The sequence below is a fragment of the Aythya ferina genome, assembly GCF_964211825.1.
Source record: "Aythya ferina genome assembly, chromosome: 3".
Taxonomy (NCBI): Eukaryota; Metazoa; Chordata; class Aves; order Anseriformes; family Anatidae; genus Aythya; species Aythya ferina.
The window spans coordinates 46,884,053-46,905,257 of record NC_140298.1 but is presented as its reverse complement, the minus strand read 5'-3'; the positions used below and the strand labels follow the sequence as shown (position 1 = coordinate 46,905,257).

The 21,205-nt window shown below is 41.4% G+C and overlaps 1 long non-coding RNA gene across 12 annotated transcripts in view; it reads right to left on the bottom strand.

Moving 5' to 3' along the window:
* Positions 1-723: 723 nt before the first annotated feature.
* LOC311433985 overlaps positions 724-21,205 on the bottom strand; it is a 150,509-nt gene continuing 130,027 nt past the window's right edge. For 2 of the 12 annotated variants that reach the window (XR_014691167.1, XR_014691176.1), the window contains exons 2-6: positions 15,595-19,069; positions 15,410-15,474; positions 14,468-14,667; positions 14,216-14,321; positions 724-10,054 (exon numbers count right to left, since the gene is read on the bottom strand). This is a non-coding gene — a long non-coding RNA (uncharacterized lncRNA). Of the gene's footprint in view, positions 10,055-14,215; positions 14,322-14,467; positions 14,668-15,409; positions 15,475-15,594; positions 20,897-21,205 lie in introns of those variants that run through there. The other 10 variants (XR_014691174.1, XR_014691171.1, XR_014691172.1 and 7 more) reach the window with 10 other exon arrangements.

The window sequence follows — 21,205 nt, the reverse complement described above, 5'->3', positions numbered from 1 at the left end:
TCAACACAGTTTCCTTGTATAAGGACAAGAAATGATTTTAAAATTGCTTTTCAGTAAGCACATTGCTTACTTAAAACATAAACTGAAAATACGTGTAATATTGCCTAGTGTTTTTGTGTGTGTGTGTGTGTGTGTGATAGAAATAGAGATGAATGTAATCAAAAGTGAGGTAGTTCCAATAAAAAGGAATGAAATAATAATAATAACAACAACAACAACAACAACAACAACAACAACAACAACAACAATAATAATAATAATAATAATAATAATAATAATAATAAACATTTTTCATTAGGTTCACTTTCCACTGTCTCCCTTGCCAATGACTTCCCAGCACCTTTACTTTCTGCCAGTGTATGGCTGGGACTTCAGCATCTGGACATGCTGAGACTTCACTTCTGCCTTTGTCCTGATGCAGCAAACCGTCTCCTTCATGACATGTGTGTGTTACCAGCAAGTCAGGAAGTAGTTGAGACCATGGAGGTGAGACCCTGTGTTTCTCACAAACGCGGTATTGAATACAGGTGTCACAGACAGAGGAAATCCTCCCTGGCAGCCTTTGGGACAGTCTGATTGTGTTCACAGTATGATAGGCACTCCCATGCCTTGGTCACCTCTGCATGTAGATGCCACACAGGCATTACAGGATTTAAGTTTCACAGCATCTCTGCAAAAGGATGTGCCACCTTTGTTTTATACAGAGCAAACTAAAACAGAGGGCAAGCTGCAAGCACAATTTATTTAGATAGAAGTATCCATCTGTGCCATGGATACCCAGTACAAATGTGGCCACCCTGGGGCTCTCTTTCCAGACAACAGAAAGAAGTAGTGCCCTCTGGCAGACATTTATCTCATCCTAAGTTAGAAGTAAAGTAGGTCTGATGCACTGCACTCTTGAAGTGTCCATTTCTCTTCATTTCTAGCTTCTGAAGGAAGACAGAAGTGACCAACTTGGATGCACACTGTAGTCATTTATGGTGAGAGGACACAATTTCTGCCTTACACGCTGAACTCTTACAGAAAATTTGTATCCCAAGAGAGACGTGTATCCTGGTCTCCTGAGTCCCAGACAAAAGCTGCCACCAAAACCAGTCCTCATACTGCTTAGCAAAGGCATAAATGGGACTCTGTGGGTCCCTTGAAAGGCTCCTGGCTGCTCTTGCAACAACTGCAGTTGTTTCAAAAAGAGAGAGCTGAGGGAAATCAGGAAGCTAATATTTAAAGGCCTTTGGGCCTCTTCTGCCTCTGCAAGACTTTTAACAAAATGGAGGAGAGAGTTCGCAGCAGCGGGCTTGCGCTGGGTGTAGCCCTGCTACCCCTAGCATCCTGGCCAGGCAAGTAGGATGTGCCCGGACCAGTCCACCCATGTGTAAAACTGTGTTTAAGCTTGCACTGTTCTCAGCAGACGATGCATGTACCTGAAGTCTTTTCTCACCTATAGCTTGGTCTCCCTGGTCTCTGCTGAAGCAGCTAGTGGGAGATTGCAGTGCTGCTCCCTCTGTCAGTAGATAGTGTCCGATGCCAGCAGTCCCCACATGCCCTAGGGATCCTGAACGTTACTGCAAACACTGAGAAGAAATGCTGAATTTTAGGAACTGGATATTTTTTTATTTTGTGTCTGTAAGAAAGGCTGTTTGTCATGCTCAAGCAAGACCACCACAAGAGGTTGCTTAGTTATATGTCCGGATCAGAAGCTATAGGTACATAGACGTAAACCCTTGGCTCTGCCTTTGTTACTAGCTCCCATCATCTTTCTTTCTTCTGATATTTTTATTTAGATCATCTATATATATATATATAGTCACATTACCTTGTCTCTCACTCCTTTTCTTCCTGTTTTCCCCATTGCCAGAGGAACTTAAAATTATGCGAATGGGAAAAAATATATATTTTTCAGACAACAGCAGGAAAATCCTGTGTGGGCTCATCTTTTCCCTTCCCAACCAAGCAGATCCTGGACCTGTGCATACCAATGTGAAACCTAGCTGCATTTGAGACACAGAGTGCAGAGTTTGTGTCTTGTTTTCCTGTTCCCCCAGCAAGGTAGAGGCTGAAGGATGACAGATCAATTTGATCCTCACCTCATTGTTGGAGTAAAGGGCTGCACCTTACAGGAGAGACATGCTTCGTCCCCTCTAAGTATTGTTTGTTCCTCCCTCCCGGGAGCAAGAGGAGGGCTGAGGAAGTGATCTGGGCCACCCCTCAACTGCAGGACTCTTCAGGCAACCTAAGACCTTCTGTTTTTGAAGTATTGTTCTGGCATTATGTCTGTCTGCCCTGTTTTTTCTTCTCTACAACTTTTCTTCCTGTCCTCACACACCATTCTACCATCTCCTTCTCAGTAAAATGCCGCACAGGGAGGCGAAGCAGCCTGGCACTGGCCTCTCAATATATTTAAACACTAGCAATTCAGTGAGCTGGAAAATTGTAAATCTGCAATTTTATTAAAAAAAGTGGTCACCCTGTTCTTTGGAGCCATGTTCAGAGACAGCAGGATAATTAATGAACCCTGATGTGATACAGAGGCAAAGAATGGCAAATTTTAATAAAATTGGTAAGATGAGTTTTTTAAATTTTAAGAAACAGATTTTCCATGTCTAGTTTTGCTTATTCTTACAAGAAGAGAAAGGTTGTTAAAGCTATTCTGTGCAGGTTAAAACACTGTCACACAATACTTTTTTCCTCTGAACTAACATGGGGGAGGGGGGTGGGGCTGGGACAAACAACAGAGATTCACATTGAGGCATTAGTAGTGTCTGATAACTGTGTATTCAGTGCCTACCCTGCACTATGTCTAGACACCTTCCTACCATTTCATGTAACAGCATTTCAAAGCAAAACAGAGACAGACCAGAGCTGTCATCACAGCTCATTTTAGTTATAAAGTACATCCTTACTTGATGTGCTGCTAGGAAAGTTAAGCAAGACACACAACCAAAGTAAAAAAGCTTTCAAGTGGGCAATATAAAAGGGGACGCAAAAGGCAACCAAATTGGAAAATAAAGGTGAAAGGTTTCAAAGGTAGGAGAGGAGGCTCTCACATAGAGGGGGAGCATAACTAAAATGAAACAGAACTTGTCATCATCCTTTTAAAGAAATGTGGGCATACTGACACAGCTGTACTGAATTATGGATAGTGTTGTGAATTATGCGTGCAAAGAAGTATTACTAAAGTATTACTATACAGATGACATAACCCCAGGCTGGTGGAGAAAAAGGCCATGAATCTGTAGAGCTTGGCTACAAACATAGAAGAAATGGTGAGAGAAGAACTACCAGCTTCTTGAGGGAAATACATTTGAATTAAGGGCAGAGTATGAAGTTACAGTGGAGTACCTCCTCCTGAATAACTAAATGTGCATGTCTCGTTTTTTGTACTAGGAATATTTCTTCTGAATTATTGAAGCTGCTTTAGCAGGAATATGTCTTCTAGAATGAGTCCTTAAGCAGTTAAGCCCTGTGAGAAACAAAGGACTTTGCAGAGAAGATGGACAGTAAGGCAGTCCCTTGGTTGCTGACGGTCACTTGCCTTTGCTAGATTATTCCAATTTCCTAACAGCCAAATGAATAGTTGGCTGGGGCCTGCACCTTCAGTGCTCTTGGGAGGAGCTCTGCTGAGCAAAGAGAAATGAAACACTAGGTTGAAAACAGACTTCTTCCACCCTTCCTGTTTCCTTCCAGCTTTGTCATTCAGCTTTTTTAACACACCCATCATTCAGGAGCTGAATCCTGGCAGAGCCAGCCCTAAAAACATTGGGCATAGCTGAAAGGGTGTGAGATAGTGGTAACTGTCAAGAGTAACTATTAATTCAACCCCATGATACTTAACATAGAAGAGCATATCATTTTTTTTCCCCACTTATGTTAAGCTGCATCATTTATGAATATAGTCTGTGTACTAAAAGAACAGCATCTGCTGTGAGCTTGGAAAACAAATTATTATCGCCCATTAGCATCTTTACATAAATATTTTGGGAATTTGTATTTTAATTTTTTATTTCATAAAGGATTCTCTCTTCAATTAGCCCCACAGCCTCTTCGGGTTCTTCCTGTCTGTGTTCTCAGCAGTTATGCACAGCTATAGCAAATCAGACCTCATGAACCACAGGCGCTTGCACGCTTGTTTCCATAGCTGGGTGCAGCACTCAGTGAGAGGAGCCACTCAGGCATATGGCCTGTAATAAGCTGAGCTCCAACGAGCTGGAACCTCCTGCTTCAACAGCTATTTGGCCATTTGTTTTCTTGCTGCAGCTCTTTGATTATTTCCCTCCCTTTGACAGAATGATGAAAGCAGCCACAGGGTTTATGTGCCACCTCCACCAAATGTTGCCCATATTCCAGTAATCAGGCACAAAACAGAGGAGATATGCAGGGATAAAATGCCCACTGAGTCTGGAAGTCCCGGAGATTAAAAGGCACATACTCTGCTAAAGGAAGGATTAATGCATGTGCAATTAAAACTTCCCAAACCAGATAGCCAAATCAGGCTTAAAATGAACACTGAGGGTCAGATGAAACAAAAGTTTCATGGAGGCTGCCCATGCACCAACTGGCAGTCTCAGTTTTCTCTCTTACAGAGAGAAAGTCCTGTTACAGGACTGGTGATTATTATTATTTTATGGCATATCTGCTCATTATTACTTTTTTGTTGTTGTTATTTAAAGACATATAAGCTTAAAGGCATTTGCATACTTCAATACATCTCAGTGAAAAATATCACATAAACAAGTGACATGCCTCGTGCAACATCAGAATTGGAAATACGTCTGAAAACTTTCCAAAAAATTGGGTGAACACAACATAGGGCTTTACACAACATAAACAGCTAAGGAAGAAACAAAAAAGAAGAAAAAGCTTCATCCTTGGCCTAAAGAATGGTAAGTTTTAAAATTTCTGAGGAGAATTCAAGGGGACTTTCAGCAAGTTAGGCCTTGTTTTCTCTCCTCTCAAACCTATATCTTGAACACATAGGCCAATCAGACATTAATTGTTACTGAAGATACAGAACAACTGCTAGCTTGCCTTCTGAGCCCTGGCATAGTAGAGAAGGAGCTCTACATTTCTCCTAATTGGACACAATGGAAAAATTTTTACATCAAACTGTTTTGCAACAGAGTGGAGCTTTCAGTGGCAGTGAATTTTTCATTCAAGCTTTCTGCTTTCCACATAACTTTTCAAATTTTTGTCAAAAAAACTGAGCTGGCAAACCAAGAAAGTAGGCAAAATACTTCAATTCTGAAGGACGATCACAGCACTCCAAAGGTCTCAAGTCTCTTCTGTTTTTGTTCTTGATCAGGGACCTGGCCCCTCAGCCAAACTGCATTTCCCAACAAAGCTCTGGCCAGGCAGCAGCGCTGATGCACACCCTTCCACCTGCACAAGAGGAAAATGTTGTTCATTATGGATGACGTAATGAAATCAAGGAGACAGCACTTTATGTTTATTTGTTGGGACTTTCAATCTCCTACCACCTAATTCAGTCACTGATGAACGAACAGGGAAGAAAAAAGCATGAGTATCAGGCAACCTGGAAGAGAAATGGGCATGGATCCTTTTAGCCTAGTCAACTGCAGAAGCTATTTTGTGTAGGCAATGAAGCAGTGATAGAGGGCCCTCCAAAAATGAACAGGACAGCCACTGAAGTATGAAAAACCAATTGAGCGGAAAAAGAGGCCACTCGGTCTTGCTCAGTGACAGCCATAGGATGTGTCAGCCAGTTTTCATATAGAGATTACCTCAGCACCCAGTCTGAGAGTCAGGGTGCAAGAGAAATGAAAGTGCTGGATGAGAGTTTACACACAAGAAGTGCAAAGAAGACCACATAAAATATGGAGAAGATGCAGGAAAACAGTCTTTGACATCCTCAAGCTGAAAGTGTGCACTGACAGGAGCAGCAACTTAAAGACAACTGATGACTGTACTTACTTTCCAGAGAGGATTGCTTTTGATTTCTCCAGCTAGAGTCTCAGCTGGTGTAACTTAGATAGCTGATTTCTGTAAAATCCATGTCAATTTACCTGTTGAGCCTCTTGCCCTTAGAGAACTGGCATATTATCTAAGGTGAAAAATACATGCTTGGGCTTTGCTTCAACTTCTGTTCAAGCAGAAAATACTGTGAGCTGGAGGCTTCAAAACTGACAATGCTTACTCCCAGCTATGCAAAAACAGAGGTAAAAAGACACTTTTACTCCTGAGATCAAAAACAAATCTGGCATTTATTTTTGAAAAGAAAATGGAATCTTCTGAAGCAAGGTGAAGGGTAGGAATGTTAATGTAGGGAAGCTCTTAAACGTATCTGCAAACATATCTACAAATAAACATGCAAAAGGAACTTGACACATTTCTCAAAGGGAGAAGTTATGAATGACTGGATATTTTTGAAACTTGGTGAGATGACTTTCAGAACCAAAAGATCAAGAGACTGCTGATCAAGGGAATCTAGGAACAACAGAAAAGGAAGAAGAGGTCAAGGAATATAAGCCCATAGTGAAAGTCTCTCTTGCTGTATTTCAGGCCTATATTCTTTCTGGTTAGAGCTTGGAGGAAAGAGGAGAGAAAAGGACAGAGGTTTCTGAGCACCTGTCTTTTACAGCTGAGTGACATCCACTAAGCCTGAGGAAAAGGTTTGATTAGGCTCTGTTTGAGGAACAAACTCTGATCAATTCTCCTTTGAGTGGCCCTCATTTACTCATCATTCTGTAAAAAGGAAAATAATTGGTGAGCTGATTAAATAAGGAAATGCCAAACAAGGTACCAGATTATAGCAAAAAGCTGATCTATGGGTAGGATTAGACTCTTGATTCTCTAAGTCACACAGAAAAGAAGAGAGAGACAGAGAAACTTATCAGTCACTGGTGAGGAAATTGCTGATTTTTTTTGACTGTACCCTGTGGTAGCAGTATACTGCAGGGCAGTATGCTCAACAGTGCTTCTAGTGCTGTTCCAAAAAAGCTTGGCATATGGTCCCCAATCCAAGTTTAACATCAGTGGACATGTGTGCAGATAATGTGGGAATGTAGGTGGCTCAGTCATTGGTAGGAGCTAAGTGATCATCAGCAGAGTAGTGCAGTAAGAAATCCATGGCTACCCTGCTTTTATCCATTCCTGTTCCCTCAGTACTAGCTATGCAGAAACTAGCAGAGAAGTGCCTGGCATGACTGACATTGCCTACAGCATCTCCGTGGGCTTTTGAGATCTTTTACAACACAGAGGCCACAAGTCAGTGCTGCCTGCCTGGCTGCCACCTGTGGCTCCATCCTAGAGTGAGGGCTCACTAGCTCAGCTGCTGCTGCTGCAGCAGCTGTGCTTATCTTTGATCACCTGATCTTAAAATACAAGTTACTATTGAGCCAGGCACTGACATTTCCTTCTCAAAGATGTAGATGCTGGCAAGTGTTTTAGAATTTCGTTATGACTATTCCACTGTGTGTGTGGTGTCTGTGTGTGTACACTCTTGTGATTTGCAATATATGCTTAGAAGCATTAAAGCAAAATGCCTTTGTCAGCTTTGCCTTTTTCTATTTGACAACTGCTGATGTCATTTTACTTTTGTTTGTGAACCTCAGCCTGCTTGCTGCTGAGTCACAGGAGAAGGCAAATGATAATAAATATAGTCCCTTATCTATCCAGAAAGCTGTGGACCTCTGGAATGACAATCAGAAGGAGAGCCTTTTTTAACCAGACATAGCTGAACAGAAGGCTAATGTTTCCTATGCAAATTTCCCTATCACTCACAAGCTTTGACTGACGTGGGCTGTATCCTCCAAACAGAAAATGTGAATACCAAGAAGCATTAGCTGAGACTGCCCTCACTTATGTTAATAGGAGCAGGGGAAGCACAGGGTTCAGGAATCTGAAACACAGAAAGACAACTGAACCTTTGACATCCATGTTCTGATTTCCACAGAAATCATCCCTCATCCAGCAATCCTCAGTCTTTCACCTGGTTTGACTGAGCCAAGTAATACTCTAACCATTTTCCTAATTTTTAAGTTTCATAAAAACTCTACTAGCACATTTCAGATTCTCTGAGTAATGGTGGCATCACAGGAGTTGACTGTATATCAGAAGGGTGCTGGAGTCATTGCTGCTTGATTCTCTGAGGCTGACAGCGAGCTCTACACTGCATGTTATCATAGAATCGAAGAATGGCTTGGGTTGGAAGGGACCTTAAAGACCATCTAGTTCCAACCTCCCTGCCATGGGCAGGAATGCCACCTAGTAGATCAGGTTGCCCAGGGCTTCATCCAATCTGGTCTTGAACACTTCCATGGATGGGGCATCCACAACCTCTGGGCAACCTGTTCCAGTACCTCACCACCCTTTGAGAAAGAAATTCCTTCCAATTTCTAGCCTAAATTTTCCCTCTTTTAGTTTAAAACCATTCCCCCTCATCCAATCACTATCTGCCTGTGTAAAAAGTCACTATCCATCTTTTCTATAAGTTCCCTTTAAGTACTGAAAGGTTGCAATGAGGTCTCCCCAGACACTTCTCTTTTCCAGGCTGAACAGCCCCAGCTCTCTCTCTGCCTTTCTTTGTAGGAGAGGTGCTCCAGACCCTTGATCATCTTCGTGGCCCTCCTCTGGACCCATTCTAACAGATCAACATCCTTCTTGTGCTGTGGACCCCAGACCTAGATGCAGCACTTCAGGTGAGGCCTCACAAGGGCAGAGCAGAGAGGGACAATCACCTGCCTCAACCTGCTGTTGATGAAGCCTAGGGTGCAGTTGGCCTTCAGGGCTGCAGTTGCACACTGCTGGCTCATGTAGAGCTTTTTTTGTCCACCAGAATCCCCAAGTCCTTCTCTGCAGGGCTGCTCTCAATGAGCTCTTCTCCCAGTCTGTACTCATGGGGTTGCCTTGACTCGTGTGCAGCACCTTACACTTAGACTTCTTGAACCTCATTAGGCTCACATGGGCCCACATGGGCACTGGTATCAGAATGGATCCCTGAGGAACACCACATATCACTGGCTTCCACCTGGACATAGAATCTTTGACTGCAAATCTCTGGCTGCAACCATGCTGTCAATTCCTTATGCAACGAACAGTCCACCCTACAGATACATCTCTATCCAATTTAGAGATAAGGATGTCACGTGGGACTCTCTCCAAGGCTTTACAGAAGTACAGGTAGATGATATTGGTAGGGCCTCCCTTGTTGACTGATGCAGTCACTACAACACAGAAGGCCACCAGATCGGTCAGGTACTATTTGTCTTGGTGAAACCATGCTGGCTGTCTCAGATCACCTCCTTGTCTTGCATGTGCCTTGACATTGCTTCCAGGAGGATCTGTTCCATGACCTTGCCAGGCACAGAAGTGAGGTTCACTGGTCTGTGGTTCCCCAGGTCTCCTTTCTATCTTTTTAAAAATGGGAGTGGTTTCCCTTTTTCCAGTCACCAGGAACTTCACCTGGCTCCAGAACTTTTCAAACATGAAGGAGGAGTGGCAATCACAAGAAGGTCTCTGGGGTACTCTGAAAAAGAGTGGTCACAACAGTGTAGCTTCTGGATAAAAGTACAAGAAGAATAATGTGGGATCTCTGGAGTGAAACTCTTGCTACAAACACAAGTCTCTTTATGGGTGTTTGGCTTGAAAATATTCGTTGTTTCTCATGGTCAGGTTTATTCTGCTATAAAGGATTCACTCAAGCAGGCAGCAGGGTAATGCACAGAGACTTCCCTCAGGGCACAAAGAGCAAGGAAGTATCACTTCCAAAACTGTGATTGGCAAATCACAGCAGTTGAAGGTTGCAGTGCTAATGTAGATTCTCCTACGTGCACAGCTAGCAATATAGCATGTTTGGAAGGCTTCCACTGCCTACTATTCTCAGCTCTCTCCTTCCCTCTCTTTACGAAGTTGCATGAAACACAACACAGTGCTACTACTTCCAAAGTCCAGTCCCCTGAGGAAGCCCAGAAAATCATTCTGTTGTTCCACATTTGATTTGCCTCCACACTGATTACTCAGGCAGTAATTGAAGGTACATTGAATATGTATTAAAACTACATTAAATGTGCAGCACTGCTGTTTTCTCTTCTTAGATGACCTGTAAAGAAATATAAAGAAAGAAAGAAAAAATAATAATTCCATTCATGTTCAAGTTATTTAGTCTGACAGCTTTCATCTGAATATTTTTTTGTAAGGGGTTGTAGGCTGGGTTTTGTTGTTGTTCTTGCCATGGCTAATTTAGTTCTCTGCATGTGTTTTAAGCATTTTGCTAAGGCACCACATTGTTTGTAATGACATTGATGGTGACAGAACATCAGCCCCTCTCTAAGGTCCTACACTGGCTGAGGGGAATGCTCCCAGAATCACAGTCTTCTTGTCAGGCCAAAAGGTACATTATAGCCCATCTATTTCAGAAACACATGCCAGCAGGATTGAAATCTGCAAGTTTGTCTGCTCAATATGAGCAGCAAAGAGAGGCTGATCCCCTGCCAAGCAGGAAAGTTGAAGCGACGAGAACATTAGCCTGCTAAGGCACAGTGCTAGACTTGATTGCAGACTTAGCAAGGATAAAACACATTTTATTCACTCCAAAGTGATAGCTTCAAACAGATATTCAAAATATATGGCTGAAATAATTTCTTCTACTCACACTCTAAAAAATATGTCATTGCCTCAGTGCTCTTGGAGCATGGTATGTTACATACTTACCCTTTTCATGGGTTTGACATTAATACAACCTTAAGCACAGGACTGACAGATCATTTATTTATTTATTTGAGACAATTCCATGCATTGAACAGGAAAGCATTAGCATCAGCTGGCCTTAGGGCTTTCTAACTGTTTACTCTTCCTAAAAATATGTGCAGTTTCTTAAGAGAGGTTTTGTTGTTCAGTGTGAGCTATGGATTTCCTTTGTTATGGGTTATGGTAGCAAATTTAAATAGAAGCACTTCTGAACTCAAAAGGAAAATAAATGATAGCAACTGAAAGTTTTTCTGGTTTCAGGTGCTTCAGTGACCTCAGTTCAACTTGTCCAAGGCTCAGTAACTTTCCCACTTAATATAGTGGTTAAACACCCTTAGATTTAATGGCACAGAACTCGAGCTTTAACAGAAACACTTAGCACTGTCTGTCCACCTTCCACAACAACTGGTGTTGTGATATTTTACAAAAAAAAAAAAAAAAAAAAAGTGTTTTCTTTTTGACTGTCCCTTTTACCCCAAGCACACACAAATAACAGCATTTTGGCTGTTCCAGCATGCCCATTGTGTTAGAGCACTATCTTTTTTTTTTTTTTTTTTTTTTCCCACGAGCATCAGCCTGTATAGTAAGTGAGATTCATTTCATGTTACTAGAGCTGTGGAAAAAGTAAGGATGTCTCATCCATGCTATTTGGTTTTCCTCCCTTAGGAGGGCAGATCTTTGTGTTTTAAGCTGTTTTCCAAGTAGCTGGGATTCATTAACCTCTGCAGCTGCCTTTTTTGCTGGTGCCTGAGAGATTACGGCAGACCAGACATCCAACTTTTTGACAGCTGCGACTAGAGGAGATGAATCCCACTTTAAGTACCAGTCTCCGTTTGGTTGTTGTTGTTAGTTGGGGACACTTCCAAGCCATTCCAGCATACAGTTCTTGCTCAACCTCTTTTTTTTGTCTCAGACCCTAATCACAGCAAACTCTCTTGCAAGAAACTCAGCCCCCAGAACTCCAAAGCCATGTCCTCACCCCTAGAAAACCTCATCTATGACTCTTCATTAAAATAAATAAATAAATATGTTGTCAGAGTTAATTCTGTGTGTTACATGTGCTCTCTGAAGTTCTGTATTGCATTTTCATAGTTAGCCATTGCTGCATGCACTAACTGAAAAATATTACAAATATCAAGTGCTTTAAAACAAGCAAGTGTCAAAAAGAATGCTATCTTCTACATGTCCCCCTTGCTGCTGGCAACTGTTACGTGCTGTAACAAAGATCTTTTAAACCTTGTCTAACTGTCTTCCACAAGTCCTCCCTGACAGAGCTTTAGCTTTTCCATGCTTTTATTCAGGGTATTTTCTTCATGTTACTCCTGTTAACATATGTCTTTGAGAAATCGCTGGGCCAAGACATCCGAGAGAGGTCTGCTGCTGTCAGTGCCCGAGCCCTGACTGACTGGCACTGGATTTTAAGAGTTGTGTGAGCTTCTGCAACACAGCACAGCCACCAATAGCGCTGGCAGACAAGGGCTCCCTGATCCCTGACTTGTTAGTCACAGGTATGCTAGGGACTGATGCAGGTATTTTTTCTTTAAAGTATTATCAACTCTCTTGATGGTGTTATATTCCCTGAGCTGACACTGAGGCTTGTAGTTTCATTCTGGTATATTGCATGCTTGATAAATATTTTGGTCTGGATGTCACAGCAGGTAACAGGAAGACTAGACGGATGTTGAGATCAAACTATCTGAAATAGCACCCACCTCTCTGCGCAGGGCTGAGGTGCTCTGTCTGTCTGCATTGCAGTCCATGCTCCCATGTCTGTCTGGATTGGGGAATTTATTACAGGATGTTGTGGCTCCCTCTCTATCTCTACTCAAAATATTTTTTTTTTTTTTTTTCAGAACAAAAATATGAGGCAACAGATACTCAGATCTTGTCATGACTTTGAGGGAGTGAGGCATCAGGCTACAATACAAGAGTGTGGTGTTTGGATGAAACAATGTTTGGACGATATGTCCTATGGTGTAGAAACCATCATTGTTGTGAGTGAACACAAACTGTTAACAAATTGGTCCTGTAACTCTTTCTAACACAAAACTGTTGAGTTTCTGACTCTTGTTCTATGATGCAAATCCAGAATGATTCTGTTGACCTCACTTCTGGGGGTCACGATCAGCTGCTGATTCTAAATACAACTGCAGTTGTTTGACAACTTAGGGATAAATCCCATGCTGGCAGAACAGATGGGTTTACAAAGAATAGTGTAATTATTTCGGTTTTGCACCGCCAATGGATGATGTAGAGCAAACCACTCTGCCCCTTTGCTTGTTATTCTAATCAGGTTGCAGTATATTTGATGTATAAATCCAGTCCTCCATTTATACCACAGCATATATCATTAGTGCAACTAGCCTCATGTCTATGCATATTTTTATTTATAAATGTGTGTACTCAAACATATATACATATATGTTTATATATACACACAAAGAATCTCTCTCATACACACGAGTATATAACAGTATAAACACCTTTGAGCTCTTGTGACCTAAAATAAAGATTTACAAATTGGATAGAGGATATCAGACAGAGGATAAATGCAATTTTCGCTCTCTCTCTCTTTTTTTTTTTTTTTTCCTAGAACAAGTTACATGTCCTCTATGTGAATCTGTGAACAGAGCTAAAGTAAAGCATTATTTGCAGCATGGAAAGGAAATGGTTTTGATGTATATGAATCACTACTGTCAAATTTGTACAAGTAAAATACAGTACAGTGGATGTATATACGCAGCAGCCCCCTTCATGTTTAAAACATTCTGGAGAGCTTAACAAGTGATAACCTAAGATAAAGCTACTGTTGGGTCAAAGAATGAATTAAACAAGTGTTGCCTTTAGTCTTGACATGAAAGCATTTACAGAGCCAATGTTCTAAATCTCTGCTGGCAGAATATTCAGAGATGGCAAACCAAAGAGCACTTAAGATGCACAGGCTCTTTCAGCTATGGATTTATAATGATATTCCTGTAGAGCATTTGTAGAACACAAAACCTGACTTGGGCAGTAAGGAAGTAATACTTCAGCTGGATATGTACAACCTTGAGATTAGATAAGCACCTGGAAAACCTTCAAGAGTTAATGAAAGCCCAAGAACAGATCACCTTCCGGGGGACCAGTAGCAATAGCAGCTGACTTTGTGATCCTTCCCTCCCCTTTGCTGCTTTTTTAAATTCATACAACTCCAAGCTTTTTTCCACTTACACGCGAGAATACTTCCTGATTATACAAGTGCCAGACTGAAAGCTCCTAAATGGGTTTAACTGGCACAACAGCTACAACCATAGTTAATTCAAGAAACTGCTGCTGTTATCTCCTGAGTGAATCAGCAAGAAGCAGGGAAGCAGGGAATTTACCCTCTGTGCCTGGTCACTGAATTTGGCTGAGCAGTTTGCTGTGCTGCTTTCAAAAAATGGGTGTCTGTCAGCCAAGATTCAATCTTGGTAAGAGCTAGGTGGACACTCCTTCCCATAGAGCATCAGAAAGCTATCAGATGTTTATGACTTACAGTTGTTCCTCAGCTGGCCCCAACTCAATCCAGCTCTTTGCTGTTGATTATAATCTGCCATCCTCTTGGTCTCTCAGGTTGTATTGGAGGGATCCATTTGTTCCTCCTTGAACCCAAAAATGTACTTATAAGCAATTTGCATTCACTTTTGAAAACCTCAGACACATTAAAAAACAAACAAACAAACAGAAACAACAACAAAATAAACAAACAAACAAAAAAACATCCCCAGGAAAACAGAGAGGTTAATACCATAGAGCTCTGAAGACATTAAGAGGTAGGCAAGACTTCAGTCCTAGACAGAAGCTTTTCCTCATTACAGTTTTGTCATGTAAACTGTAGTAGACAGAGCCATAGATTAAATTGTCCTCGATCCAAATTCTGTTTTGTCATATGTCCTTCTGTTTTGAAATGATGTGTTTCAGAAGACTTCTAATAAACAGTGAAAGTGCCTGAAATTGAAAGAAAATGGATTTAAGCGTTTTTAAGTGATAAAGTCCAAAATTGCTATCAAAATCTCCCTTCCTGACTACACTCTATCAGTGCCTTGCATTTTGTTTTCCTTTCCTTAAGCTCTAGAGATACCCAAGGTTCTGTTTCTCTGATTAAATAAAAGCACCTTTAGTTTGAGCATAGAATCATATAATCACAGAATTATTTAGGTTGGAAAAGAACTTCAAGATCATCAAATCAAACCATCAACCTGACCTACAGAATCCCATCACTGAAACACATCCTTTAGTGCCACATGTACACATCTCTTAAATACCACCAGGGACAGGGAGTCTACCACTTCCCTGGACAGCCTGTTCCAATGCTTTACCACTGTCTTCATGAGCATCTCCATCCTAATCAGTCTAAAACCTACACAAATGAATACTTGTCTTAGACTATACCCCAGACAGAGGTACAGGTTCAGACACTACACAACAGAGACAGGCAAATGTATTTTGTATGAGAGCCAGCCCTTTAGGAAGCGGCAGGCATGGGAGTTATGCCCTCTATGGCCTGACAGGGTTCAGGCTGATGTGTCTGTACTATGGAAGGGGGCCCTAACCTTGGCAAGACAAGCTACACTAAGCAGAGGCTCTCTCCGCTGGGCTTACTGCATCTATACCAAAAAAAAGAATATCAAAACTACTGGTTGAGAGACAAATGTCATGGGAGGAGAACTCAGGTAGTCAGGGCACTCACCTGCACTCCTGTAGATGCTGGGGATTCAAGCCCTCACATGCCTAGGATGACAACAGACCTGCTACCTGTGAACAAACAATTGAATTTCACAAAACCAGCCCTTTGTGTAGCCCCCCTTTGCATTCCCAGATCTACTTAGAGTGCTGTTTCATTTGATATTTGTAAATGGCTTTTAGAGTGCTTACCTGAGCAGCAGATGTTTGCCAAGTGATGAGCAGCTGCTTGTGACATCTCGTTAGCACTGCACACCTAACACCAAGGAGCTCACCTCTAGACGGTGTCAGAGCACACCCCTGTGTGGTCACGTTACCGAAAGCCTGTGTATGCAAAAACTACTTGAAAGGCTGCTGCTAATATGTATTAGAGGTTAATTCCAGAAGTCAGGAAAGCTGATGTTTTATCTGAAAACAAACAGAATATATGTTTGTACTGGAAGTTGTAAACAAGGAGGCATGCTGGGTAGGTAGCCTCAAGCTAGCAGAATTTTTTAAAAATCCTGAGACTTGTCTTTACATTATTTATAGGCTGGAGAAGATTCATTGTTTGTGAAACAACAGGCAGCCCTTGTGCTACATCTATTGACACAGCGAAACCTTCTTGGATTGAAATTTGCTTTGATATCCTGTAGAGATTTTCTCCTAAAGTCTGAGGTTCTTAAATACACTGCACTCAGAAGCATGTGCTCGCCCATTCTCTGGTATATGAGCTCTCTCTCCGTGCTTCATACATAGCGTATGACACTTCACAGTGAACCAAACCCCATATGGTGGAAGAGAATTATCAAGGGTGTATGGTATCTTTAAAGAACAAATTAGTAAAACATTGATTCTTATTAACATGACTAAAAGCAGATTTCAAAAGAGCGTTAGCAAAGAGTGAAATAACTATTTACACAAGTTTGTGTGTTCTATGCAGATCTCAGCATGAGCTAAAGATGCAACTTTTATAATATTAGCAGAAAGCAGGGAACAAAGCAATAAAGAGCACCAAAAGACTAATTTCTCCCCCATGAAAACAATACAAAACACTGTGTCCTAAGAGGATACGCTGTACTCACTGTCATCCATTAGCCTCCATGGCAATGTGAGAGCAGACACCAAGGCTCAGTGGGATACAGTCCATTCCACGTAACTACTCTGAAGTCAAAGATATTACACCAGAAATTAACACAGCCCTTATCAGACTCAAAAATGGTTTTGCATTTTATTTACTGTTATTTATTGAACTGGAGTAGCCCCTAGAGGCTCTCAGAAGGACTGCTGTCCCATTGTGCACTGAGAACTGATGGGAAAGGACAATGAGACACTTAGGCACTCACTTTAATTTCCTTGGGGTTTAACACCAGCTCAGAAGTCTTCTTCCTTACTTCTTGTCCAGAGATCAGCTTCATGTCATCTTTTTGTAAGTATCAATGAGTGAGATCCTCTGACAGAAAGATCCCCGAAGTTGGTGGTATTACTACTACACACAGGTTGTTATTGGCTGCAACACCACCAACTCATCCTCACCTGTTGCAAGCAATATCTCCGTTGCCCAAGAAAAATAATGTCCCTGGCATATCATTGAAGGGCTTCACAGCAGAAGAGCTCCAAGGAGGAAAAAAAAATGATAATAAAAAAAATTCAAAGTTAGCAGTACATTCAGCTGTCAGAAAAGCACTAGGATAGTCAAACAGGAACCTCAGTCTTTTCCCCCTGGGTTGGAAAGAGTGATGTTTGTCATGAGGAGCAGTTAAGAACAGACTAATTAAAAGCTAAGAAAAAATAATAATGAAAGGAGACCCACAGGAGTACCCCCTCCAAAACAGATGTTTTAAATTGGTAAAGATTGCTTTTATTTTGTTTAGGGAATGTCCTCCTCTCCACCCCTCCCATATTAGAGAAAGTAGCTTTACTACTCCATGAAGATACCACTACATATTGCAATGCTGGATGCTTCTGGTGAATCTAAATATAGCCCTTTCCCCTGCCTGTTAAACATATAGGAAGAGAGCTTCTGGTGCAGCTGGCACTGGCTATTACATCTGACTAACAGGCAGTTTAACTTGCTCACTGTTGAATCATAAATCCACTTGTGCACAATTATAAATGGTCTGAATAGGGCTCTTCTTTCCACGGCATCATGAAGTGTTTTGTATAAGTAACATTTTCTTTTTGTAGTAGGTTTCTTTGAAGGATCCTAAATCATTTTAAAAACTTCATGCAAACCCTGAAGGTCCTGCAAAATCAGTAAATGCATTTTAAATTAATCACAATGCAATAATTGCAGGCACCATCATTTCTATCACTGAGATACCTGGAGGTAGATGTACTATAGTGTGTTTGAAATCCAGTGGGGGTTTGACATTACTGAGCATAGCTACTCGGTTGGTTGGGAAAGGATGCACACAACAAAATTGCACACATCAAACTGATAGCAAAGGCTGCTCTTGTTTTCAGAAGATAATCTTCAAGACTAAAAGTGACCTGTAACAAGAAGCATTTCTAACTAACCCAGTTTGTCTGAAACAATCAAGGGATCTTGGCAAGAATCTTAATTTTCTCCATAATCCAAAGATTGAGTCTTTTAGCACGTGGTTTTGTCCTGATCCAAAGGGATTAGGGCTTCCTAGTCACCTGCCAACATCACTTCTGCAGAGATTTCCTCAGTGGCTTCTTCTATTGCATGTCTTTGCCTATCAATGCCTACTGAGGCTGGATGGAGCTCGTGGCTGAAGATATTCTGTTATGGCAATTTAGCACAAACTCCTCTGCTGGCTGTGACATGAGGGCCTCAGAGGGAGATGTCGAAGGCATTTCTTTGTATCTGTTTTTCTCAGTAGCAAGCCAAGGCTGGTTTCTGCTCCTCAAAGATAAGTAGTGAGAGGAAAGGATAAGACAAACTGGAATGAGAAGGAAAAATCATCCAAGCACATCCATGGGAAGGTCATAGATAATGACGAGAAAATGTGAAGCAAAGAAAGATGTGAAGAGCACAGTCTGACTGAGCAGCCTGACTTAGAGTATCACTGCAGTAGGCCCAGTATAAGTACCTAAGAGTTTAAGTAGACAGAATGGATATAGAGCAATCACAGCTTTTTTTTTTTTTTTTTTTTTTTTTCCCCCTGTAGATTTCTTCTCCTTTCAGTTACAGAAACTTAAATTTCTTAATTTCTTAAATTTCAAATTAACTCACTGTATTCCAACCTGGCTCTCTAGCAGATGCTGTGGTCAGGTAAAGATAACTGACAGGTTAAGGACACCCAGGACTCCTTCCTGGGCACCCATGTAGTGCCAAGCACAAAACTCAGGACAGAAATTTGCCACAGACCAAAGTAGTGAGGAGGAGGTCTCTTTTAGTAGAGCCCATAGCTCTACTTTAGAAGCACTTTAATAGAGCCGGTCTCTTTTCAGTTGTGCCCAGTGAGAGGATGAGCAGCAATGGGCACAAACTGAAGCACAAGAAGTACCAGCTAAATATGAGGTGGCACTTCTTTACTGTGAGGGTGACAGAGCACTGGGACAGGCTGCCCAGAGAAGCTGTGGGGTCTCCTTCTCTAGAGATATCCAAAACCCACCTGGATGCTATCCTGCCCAATGTGCTCTAGGTGATCCTGCTCAGCAGGGTGGTTGGACTAGGTGATCTTCAGAGGTCCCTTCCCACCTTGGCCATTCTGTGATTCTGTGAAAATAACACAGAAAGTAAATTATACTGACAATCATTTCTCGTGTCAATCTGTGCAATGAGTGGTATTAATAGCATGCCTAACGATTTTGTTAACTCAGAAAAGATGCTCTGGAGTGCTATTACTAATGATAGGACCACATTGCCATGTAGATAAAGCTTCAGGCCAAAAAAGATGAGTGGTGGAGTTTATGCTATGTTTTGTGGAACAAGGATATAACTAGCCTTCCTTTAAGCCCCATTACAGGGCTGACTTTTTTTGTCATTTAGATCTAGGATACTTGGGGTTAACCTTGTATCTGCTGTCACAGTGTACTTAGTGATCTAGGGAAAACATTAAGATCCAGCTGTGAAGCTCAGCTGTGGTGTGCTTGTGCAGCACAGTGCAAGGTGCAAGTTCCCTGAAGTGGCCACCAGGAGTCAGAGAGCTAATACACAGGTGCAGTGGCAAACATCAGCAAACAGAGGCAAGTTGATGGCTATGTGCTCAAAGAATTACGAAAGCTGCAAAGGTCCTCAAAGATGTGCAAGGACAGTGTACCTCTGCCTCCAGTGGGCTCTTCTGAGACAGAGAAGTCCCTGGAAGGAGGACTATCATAGAGATGTTCTTTTTCTCTGCATCCTTTCTTCTGTGTTTCCCACAGAGAGGAACCAACTGCCACAGAGAGGAACCTACTCCCACATTTTTTTTTTTTCATATAAACTGAGCAAAAACTAAGCATTATAGTTGAATACCCCCTTATCTCCACCCACCACCACCACACTAATGTTTCCAATGGGCTTCAGAGTTTTTTCATAGACAACCACTCAATGGGAATGAAAACCAGTTTCTTTAGAATGTGCTCAGAACTACAGTTAGCCAACTACTAAATAGATTTTTACAATCCTTTAGTCCCATTAGCATTGAGGAATGCTCAAAAAAAAAAAAAAAGTATTCCCAGCAAATGGTGATACTTGGGATCAGTCTGGTTTCCAGCTCAGAGCTCTCTAAATCTGTGCCAGAATTGATATCGTGGGCCACTACAATCTGAAGTTGAGAGCAGCACCCAGTATGCATTCAAAAATAAGTGTATTCTTTGGGAGTTTAAATTTTCCTTCAGCTCAGGCTGTGTAGCTAGTTTGCAAAACACAATTAGCAGGATTTGTTACTGCAACAGGAGTTTGCAGTAGTGGTTCAATCAGGAGATGTGAGCCACAGTCAAATCTAATTCATTTTTTCCTAACTGTATGGACTCCTCAATGCTAGTGGGAGTAAAGGATTGTAAAAATCCATTTTTTTGTCATTAAAGTAAAAGCTCTGCCTATGAATATGTACACAAAGCACCCATTGTAAAAGAAGCAGCCATTTTACCTTGTCACTTCTGGAAAAGAATTTGACTTCCCAGAGTTAGAGAATGCAACAGAGGATGATCATGGATTTTATTCAGGATAGCATCTTCAGCAATAAAGTGGTGGGTGTAATCCTTAGAGAGAGGTTCTACCATTTTAATCGCAGCAATAGAGTGGTATGACTCTGTGTGTAGGCAAGCTATAAAATAAATTTTGGGAGCCTGTTTTGAACTATGGCATCCCTGCATTCTCACTTTATACTTCTTTTTTTCAACCTCCACAAATTAGGATGAGTTACTGGCTAATATGAACTTGAAGGCAGAATTTGCAAGCAGTGCATGCAGAGAGGGGTTTGTATGTTTTGGGAGTGTGCTCTGTAACTCAGATCCACCGATTCATTTCTGACTTGTAAATAGCAAAACCATTTGTTATTCAGTTTTCACAGACAGCAAAATGTGTCAGTCTGTTACACACTGTAAGTCAGCTGTCAATAAGAACTTCTGAAACAGACCATCTTCACTTACTGGATAGTAAATAACTACTAAAAACGAAATGCTTGCTTTTCAAGTTAGCTGAGAAAAAAAAAAAAAAGAAAAAAGAAAAGAAACAAAAAACAAATCTGAATATTAGCCCCCTCCATGGAGACTCTTTTTTGTTCTGGCATTCAACAAACTTTTTGTATATTACTTTTATTCTGGCATCATTAACTACATCACCATTATGTTTGTGTTCTGGATAGTGTGGTTAAATTACTGTGAATGCTATAGTTAAATTATTAAAGTTGCCTTGGTTGCTAATCCAGTG